General features: G+C 47.7%; 1 non-coding gene across 1 annotated transcript; it reads right to left on the bottom strand.

Annotated features, from left to right (window-relative positions):
* Positions 1 to 439: 439 nt before the first annotated feature.
* On the bottom strand, positions 440 to 603 carry LOC127673419 (U1 spliceosomal RNA). Its single transcript, XR_007975158.1, has one exon. It is a non-coding gene; the product is annotated as a U1 spliceosomal RNA (small nuclear RNA).
* Between the last annotated feature and the right edge of the window lie 7,703 nt (positions 604 to 8,306).

Below are 8,306 nucleotides of genomic sequence, written 5' to 3'. Positions count from 1 at the left end.
GCTTTAAAACACCTATTGAAAAGCGGTGCCGGTCTGTTGCAAGTTCAGCACTGGAACCAAGAGGAAGCAGCTGATATTCGAACCCCAGTGTTGAGAGCTGGGTTCCTTTGGTGCTGTTTGGCCTTAAGAAAGTAAAACTCCGAGGTGAAATAACTCTTCAGCGGCCTTCTAAGTAGGCGTCCAACCTAACTCCCTAAAGCATCGTTCTGCTTGATTTTGCGGCCAAACAGGCACTTTCTACAAACCTTTCCGGGGGAAAAAATGGTAGGATGGCAGGAAGAAGAATGGATCGTCCGATAACTTGCCACAAGGCTAGATAGAAAAGAAAGTGACAAAAACAAGCCTACTCGGCAACAGCAAATTATTACTACCCTGAGGACTAAGTAAATAAATAACTAATGATAAAGAGAAAAAAAAAGGTGTTTTAACCACAAATGACCAGGGGAGAGTGCGAACGCAGTCCCCAACTACCACAAATTATGCAGTTGAGTTTCCCGCATTTGGGGAAATAGCAGGGGTCAGCACATCCCAAGTGCAATGGGTGAGCCTCGCCCTGGGAAAACCACCTTCGTGATCATGCTAACTCCCCTACCAGGTAAGTATGCTTTAATCACGCACAGCCCCGACTCACACCCGCCCACCCTCCACTCTTAACACAAGGTCACTTCGCCCCACCCGATCGCGGGCCTCCCCCCGTCACACGCGCAGTCTTGTCGCTCCGCTCACATGTGGGGACCGCGCTCTCTCCCACGCCGTGGAGGAATTCCTCGCTTTCCTCGGTGGCTGCGGACGCGGCAGCCCCTGCGCGACACTCATCTGCATAAGCCACGCCCACGCCGGGCACCCAGGAGTGACGTCACCTCCCTACCTTTCGCCGCCCCGTCCTGGGGTCTGTGCAACTGTCTCGCTTGCGCAGTGCTGGGCCGTTGAAGGGCCAGAGACCAATCATCTTGCACCATCTCTTACCCCTAAGCAGCCGCTCGTTGCCCACCCCCTCGGTCCCAACATCCTTGGGGCTCACTCTTTTGGGTGCGGACCGACGGACGCCCGTCTTCTCCTCGTTGGAGACTGGCGTCAGGCCGCACGGGAGCCAGCCCTGCCCAGGGGTCTCCCCGCGCCGCTGCGACCTGCCCGCCCGCTGCCGCGTGTGGTCTCCCCCGCTGTACTTTAAAGGGCTCTTGATTTATTTACCGGTCGTTCTATGTGTTCTCTTCGACAGAAACATCACGAAACGGACACTAAGTTGGGATATTGGTATGTAGGGGTACCCAAGTCTGGGTTCCTGGTCCAGGGGATCCAATAAGCCTTCTCCTCCGGCCCCTGCATGCAAGAGGTGCACGTCTCAATGGCCAGCAGGGCCGTGCACAGCTTTAAACCCAGCACTGGGGAGGCAGAGGCAAGTGGATTTCGGGGAGTTTCAGGCCAGCCTGGTCTACACAGTAAGTTCCAGGCTGCTCAGGTTTATAAGTGTCAGACCTTCTCTCCTCCCCCCCCGGCCCCCCCCCCGCAGCCCCCAGACAGGGTTTCTCTGTGTACCCCTGTCTGTCCTGGAACTTACTTTGTAGACCAAGCTGGCCTCGAACTCAGAAATCCACCTGCCTCTGCCTCCCAAGTGCTGGGATTAAAGGCTTGCGCCATCACAATACAGAACAAAATGAAACCATATTGTTAGGTGATTTCATCTGTCATGTTCTACTCGTCTGTAATAATTCTCCTTATTCCTCACACTAAAATTCAATATAACACTGGAACCTTCAGGTGGAGAAAGTCATTACTCAGCATTCAGGAAAAACAGCGAGGCAAGTGAATTTGTGTGAGGAGTTTGAGGCCAGCCTGGTCTATATAGTTAGTTCCATGCTGTCCAGGAAGGAATATGTTCCGTGGGGTTTTAAAAATATATATGCAATTTCTGGTTAATTAAAGTACCTTTTTCATCTGCCGCTTCTCACTCCTTAAAAAGTAAACAAAACCCTGATTTCTTTTACATGTGTGTGTGTGTATGTCTGTATGTCTGTCTGTCAGACTATTACCGGTGCTTGGTACTGTGTGTACACTAATGCCAATGCCTCCTGAGGCAGCTGCCTTGTGAGCTGCCTGGTGTAGGTGCTAGGAGCTGAACTTACTCTCTGACCCATCTCTCCAGCCCCTTGCCTCTGTTTAGACCATTCTGTGTTCTTGATGTACAAGGAACAGCGCGTCTTCAACAAGGGGAACAGGGGACCAAGGCTGATTGGCTAACTGGGGTTCCTGTGATTATGGGCTGCTGGTGCTAGGAAGGTACCAGTTGGCACTTGGGTAATCTGGGGCTATCTCAGCTGCAGAAACTATCTATTGTCCGCCTCTGTGTTTCCGTTTCATTCTTGTGACTTCTAGGTAGTTTTTTTTTTTTTTTTTCATCCCATACTTGGGAGATAGAGGCAGGTGGATCTCTGTATAGTGAGACCCTGTCTCGAAAAACAACAGAAAGCCGTACCCTGGCTCTGGGCAGTCATCTTTTAGTATAAGGTTTTGAAGGATGATCCAAATTCTTTGCTGTGGCTTATATCCTCGGTGGATGGGGGAGGGATGCTCTAGGCATGCTCAGTCCCTGGCCATCTAAGTCATGGAAAGGAAAGACAGGGAGAGGGCCCCAGATCTCCCATGGAAATCTGCCCACGGCTTCCAGGGAGGAGAGAGGAGCTCAGAAGCGTTTTGTAAGTATCTCCTACCTAGCTCCTTAACTACTACAGCTGGAGATCTGAGTCTTGAATGCCCTGGCTGAAGTGTCTGGATTTTTATGTTCCAGAAGAGCAGAGTGCACTAAGGACACATCTGTCACTAGACTGAGACTCGTTTACTGAGAAGGAACAGCAGAGGAGCCCAGCGCAGCCCTGGTCCCGTCGCTGTCTTTTTCATGGCATCCTTGTCCTCCTCTTGTGTATCCTGGGTTTTCCTCTCCCATGTTCTTTTATTGTATGTTAGCCTGGCTTCAGAAGTGTTTGCTCCCCCCCCCACTTCTCTCACACACACACACAGACACACAGACACACACACAGCACAAAAGCAGCAAATGAAGGACTGATAACCACAGCAACAGGCACAGATTTAAAATGCATGAAAGTGATGTGGCAGGGAGGGAGCTGGCTGGGAGGAGTACATGTAGTCACGTGACTAGTACATAAAATTTAGGTCGGGCGGAATGGCACAGGCCCTCAAGTGCTCCAGAGGTCGGGACAAGAGGCTGAGGCAGAGGCAGGCACATCACAATGAGTTCTGAATGCAAAGGGGCCCAGTATGTGAACTGAAAACATAATCCCGCCACGGGATGGTTAGGAGGAAGGCTTTTAGCGTAGGTAAGAAAGAGAAAATACATCAATATATATGCATAGATGAGAGTGATTTACTGTAAGATCCTGAGTGTGGACCACTTTTTTCAGTATCTAAGCAGCTGTGTATTTTACTTTAAGGAAAATGATCTTTAATCATTGTATTTTAGTATAAAAATTGTGGAAAAGGTCTTCCTGACTCCACATATCCCAAAGCAGCAGAGATGTGGCAAATACATGTGAGAAATGGGGAACTAAATGAGGAGCCTTTGTGATCCTCATTTTGTTGTGTCTAGGCAGAAACAAAAGATTGCTGGGCAGAAGGACTATAGTGCTGAGACTCGGATTCGAACCGAGGTTGCTGCAGCCACAATGCAGAGTACTAACCACAATACGATCACGGCAGGCCACACGCCCAGCGACAGGGTTTATATCCAGAATACTAAGTACTAAACGGCCATGCCCCCTGGTCCTGAGCAATTAGCAGGGCGGGCTAGGAGCTGCAGTCCATTAGTGCCCTGCCCTGCCCTCCCTCGGCCTTCTGCCCCTCTGCTTCCTGCTGAGCGCCTGTGCGGGGTCCTTACAGGCCAGCAGCTTGGTGTTCTAGGGGACTGGAGGCTCCTACTGGTCTATGCTGGTTTCCATGCTTCCCAGCGGCCTGTAGTACCGAATGCGTCCTCAGTGGCTAGTGCTAGGTTGGTTGAATGATGAGGGCCACTGCTGAGAAGGCGTGGGCCTATCCCACTCTTGTAGATGCTGTTTTTCCCAGGGCACGTGATATACTAGCCCTCCATCACTGTCCTCTCGGCTGTGGCTGGAGTACCTCCCGTTGGGTCTTTTCAAAAAGCTGAGAGCAAACCTTCAGAGACCAAAACTGTCACCACCAGTCCCCGGATTCCTTACCACACGACTTTGTTTCTGTGGTTTATTTTGCTTTTTCTATATACTGTGTGCATTAAATTGGTTCTGGAATTTTCTGACTGAGAATTATGCTGCAGTCACTTTTGTACGAATTTCTTTAGCCAGTCGTGTGTTTCTGTGAGGTAGAATACCTACCTTATAATATTTTCTCTGTGTTTTATTAAAACCGTTTTTGGAAACTTGTTGTCTATAACTTTTACTATTTTAGGGTTTAATTTTATTACTTTAGCGTTTGAGACAAGTGCCTTTAGGTCCCCACAGTCTGAGTTCAGATGACTTTCTCCCATTTCTGGCTTCCAGTCGACTGTTGTATTTTTGCTCCTTCCCATGTTGTGAATCCCACAGTCCAGGCTATTACTTTTGTTTAAAGGGTCAAATATTTCTGAATGATGTATCAGTATCAACATAAGTGATATCTTCACCTTCTTTTGTGCCTACCGGACTCCCTCTTACGTTTGTCTGTGGGGTTGTATCCAGTGGTTATGATTTTTGTTTGTTTGTTATTTTGTTTGGAGATGGGTTCTCCACAGTCCTGGCTGTCCTGGAACTCCCTGTGTAGATCAGGCTAGCCCAGAACTCCTAGAGATCTGCTTCCTGAATGCAAGAAATAAACAAGTGAGCCACATTCTCAAGGTATTTATAAGTCTTGATATACTTTTGTTTTACTGTTTTGTTTTGTTTTGTTGTTGTTGCTGCTGCTGCTCCTGTGTGTGTGTATGTATGTGCGTGTGTGTGTGTGTTAAAAATTGCCTTTGTTGTCCAGGCTGCTAGGGTGTGACGGCGACTCTCAGGTCGTCAACTTGACTACATCTGGAATTCGCTAAAACCCAAGTGGCCAGGTACACCTGTGAGATTTTTTTCTTAATTAAACCATTTGAAGTGGAAGACCCACTTCTGATCTGGACTTCTGAGGTGGGAAGGTCTGCTTTTAAACCAGATCTATTGAGGTGGGAAGATCCACCTCCAATCTGGGCCATACTTTCTGCTGGTGAGCTATTTAAGGGACATGGAAGAAGGAAGCTTGCTCTCTCTGGCCGCCGGCTCTCGCTCTAGAAAGCAAGTCTATTCCTTCACTGGTGTTAAAGTCTACTCTCTCGGATGCTGCCATCCACTGCGGACCGGCTGAGACGGCCAGCCTTGTTAGACAGCCAGTGCTGGACTAGCAGGACCCCAGCCTGTAAAGGAGGTAGGTAGGGAAGGGAACCACTGGAGGAGGTAAGAATGAAAACCTGGTGCAGATTGATTTCATCAACCTGGATCAGACTTCAGAGAGTCTGATGCCACGGGGTCAGCAGATTTAAATCACTGTGCAATTTGTGAAAAGATTTCCAGGCATCATCCCAGGTGCACAATAAAGCCGGTAAGGTGTGCCTGCGCACATGGAAATTCCTTCTCAAGGGGCGTATGGCCATGAGGGTGGGCGTCATAGCTAAAAGCACATGTCACATGTCCCCTAAGGATGGCGGTGGGTCAGGGAGGCACGAGTCTAGAATAATCATTCTGGGAGTTAGGGTGAGGTCTGTCCCTACAGAGAACAAAGAGGTCCCCAGGTTGTTAATAACTTCTACTCTCAGCTTTCTGGGTAGAATGCAGATTTTTATTTTACCTCCTCCATTGAGGAGACACCCTTGAAAGACTAACGCTCTCGCTTCTCTCAGGGCTTCGCTGTGAGGACAAGGCCCTCATGTTCTCTAGGTTATGTGCCTAATACAGCTGTGTATGACCTTGAACTTTTGACTCTCCTGGCTTAGCCTCTCCTGTGCTGAGATTACATGCAAGGGCTTCAAAGTTCGATTAACGTTGAGAGAATTTTTATGGTACAGGATTTGCAGTTAACGTTTAGTTTCCTTGCTTCAGCACTTTAAAGATTCACTGTGGCTATCTCCTGGCCTGTGTGGCTTCTGGTAGAATCCTGGAACTCCAGAAAAACCCTCACAGCATCCTTCCTTCTGTTCCTATGTATTTACTTGTGTTTTTCTTGGGCAACTATTGAAATGTTTCTCTTGGCCCTAGGATTTGATTAAAAAATGTGTCCGAGCTAATTTTACTTTGTTTCTTGTGTTTATTAGCTTCAGATCCAAGTCAATCACATATCAATGCATTTATTGAGTAGGTTGGTGGGGACAACAGGGGAATCTCAAGAATTTCAGATGCTGTCTGTCTGGTGACATACTTAGTTTTGTTGATTGGCAGAGCCTAGATGTGTCCTTTTTTTGAGTCACGGTTTCTCTGTGCAGACCTGGCTGTCCTTGAACTCTTTCTGTAGACCAGGCTGGTCTCAAATTTAGTGATCTGCCTGCCCTGCCTACCAGGTGCTGCTATTAAAGTCCATGCCTCTGTTCCCTGCCAGCCCACATAGTTGTTTGCTAAGAATACATTTTAAAGATTTTAAAAGTCACGAAAGATGGTAGGTGTGACACAGTGGGTAATGAAGAGCCTTCAAAGGGACTAAAAAACAGCTCAAGAGAATTTGGCTCTGGGACTTCCAGAACCTTTAACATAAGCAGGTTTTCCTGTGACTCCCCACTCTAGGGACTTTTGGGATGCAATGGGATGGCATCTTCAGGGTAGCAGTTGCTGGAGGCTAACAGTATGATGTCAGTGATGGCCTTCAGGCACAGCCCTGGCTGTGACAGGAGAACAAAGCATGTTCTGACTGGTCTTGGCATTTAGGTTGAAGTATATGAGGGCACAGAGGGACCACAGACCCATGATCTGATGAAATGTGGCAGATATCTCCCATCGCAGGATTGTAGTTGATTCTGGTTGCCCTAAACTAACCTTTGCTGGCCCAGTAGCCACTAGGTTCCCAGTTGTATGCAGCAGGAGAGGCCTGTACCTACGCTGAAAGGACTCTGGGAGCTCGGTTTCATTGGTAGTAGTCTCTTCAAAGTCTTCCCCCCTTTACTCACACTTTTCAAGTACCCCAATTTTTCTTTTTTATTTATTTATTTATTTATTTTATGTTTGTGAGTAGACTAGCTAGATGGTTGTGAGCCACCATGTGGTTGCTGGGTATTGAACTCAGGTCCTCAGGAAGAGCAAATAGTGCTCTTAACCACTGAGCCATCTCTCCAGCGGCCCCCCCCCCCCCCAATTTTTCATGAGTTAGGTTTAAGTTTTCCTTACATATCATGAATCTGGGTTTTTGTTGTTATTTTAGGTTTTGTGTTGTTCTTTTTTTGTTATAAGATTTAGTTAATATATGAGTGGTCTATCTACATCTACACCTACACACCAAAAGAGGCCATCATACCCACTTACAGATGGCTGAGAGCCACCATGTGGTTGCTAGGAATTAAACTCAAGACCTCTGGAAGAGTAGGCAGTATTCTTGCAGTTATTTTAGTTTTTGTTTGTTGTTTGTTTTTTTTACTTCTGTTTTGGCTCTGTGTTTCAGTTTGGAAATTTCCAACTGTTTATGGATATCTGTTCCCTGATCTTGAGTTCTGCAACATGTAACTTGCTGGGAATCCCTCTGTGAAGTTGTCAACTCTGTTAAAAAACCGATCTTTTTATTTGATGTGTATGCGTACGCCTGAGTGTATGTCTGTGCAGAGTGTGTCTGCAGGAGCCTGTGGGGCAGAAGCGGCATCAGTTGCCTGCAACAGCAGTGGCTGTGATTCACAGTGGAGTGGGCGCTGGGAACCAAAGTGGGTCTTCTGCAAGAGCAGCAAGCGTTCCTAACCACCTCTCCAGCCCCTGCATCATGTCTTTAGTCTCTAAAATTTCTTGGAGCCATCTTTACATCTTTACAGTTTGTCCTGTGGAACACATATAGAAGTGCCCTCTCCTGCTGGGCATGTTGGCACACACCTTTAATCCCAGCATTTGGGAGGGAGAGGCAGGCAGAGCTCTGTGAGTTCTAGGCTAGTCTGGTCTAACTAGTGAGTGCCAGGACAGCCAGGGTTACACAATGAAACCCTTTCTCAGGGGAAAAAAAGGTCCTCTCTCCTACTTCTTTTGAGACAGGGTCTACTATGTTGCCCTGGCTAGCCTGGAACTTGCTATGTAGACCAGGCTGGCCTCAAATAGATATCTTCCTGCCTTGGTTTTCTAAGTTCCGGGGTTAAAGGCATG

This window comes from Apodemus sylvaticus, chromosome 22, assembly GCF_947179515.1.
Source record: "Apodemus sylvaticus chromosome 22, mApoSyl1.1, whole genome shotgun sequence".
NCBI classification, from domain to species: Eukaryota; Metazoa; Chordata; class Mammalia; order Rodentia; family Muridae; genus Apodemus; species Apodemus sylvaticus.
Note: the sequence above shows the minus strand (reverse complement) of the source record. Positions and strands in the feature narration are given on the sequence as shown.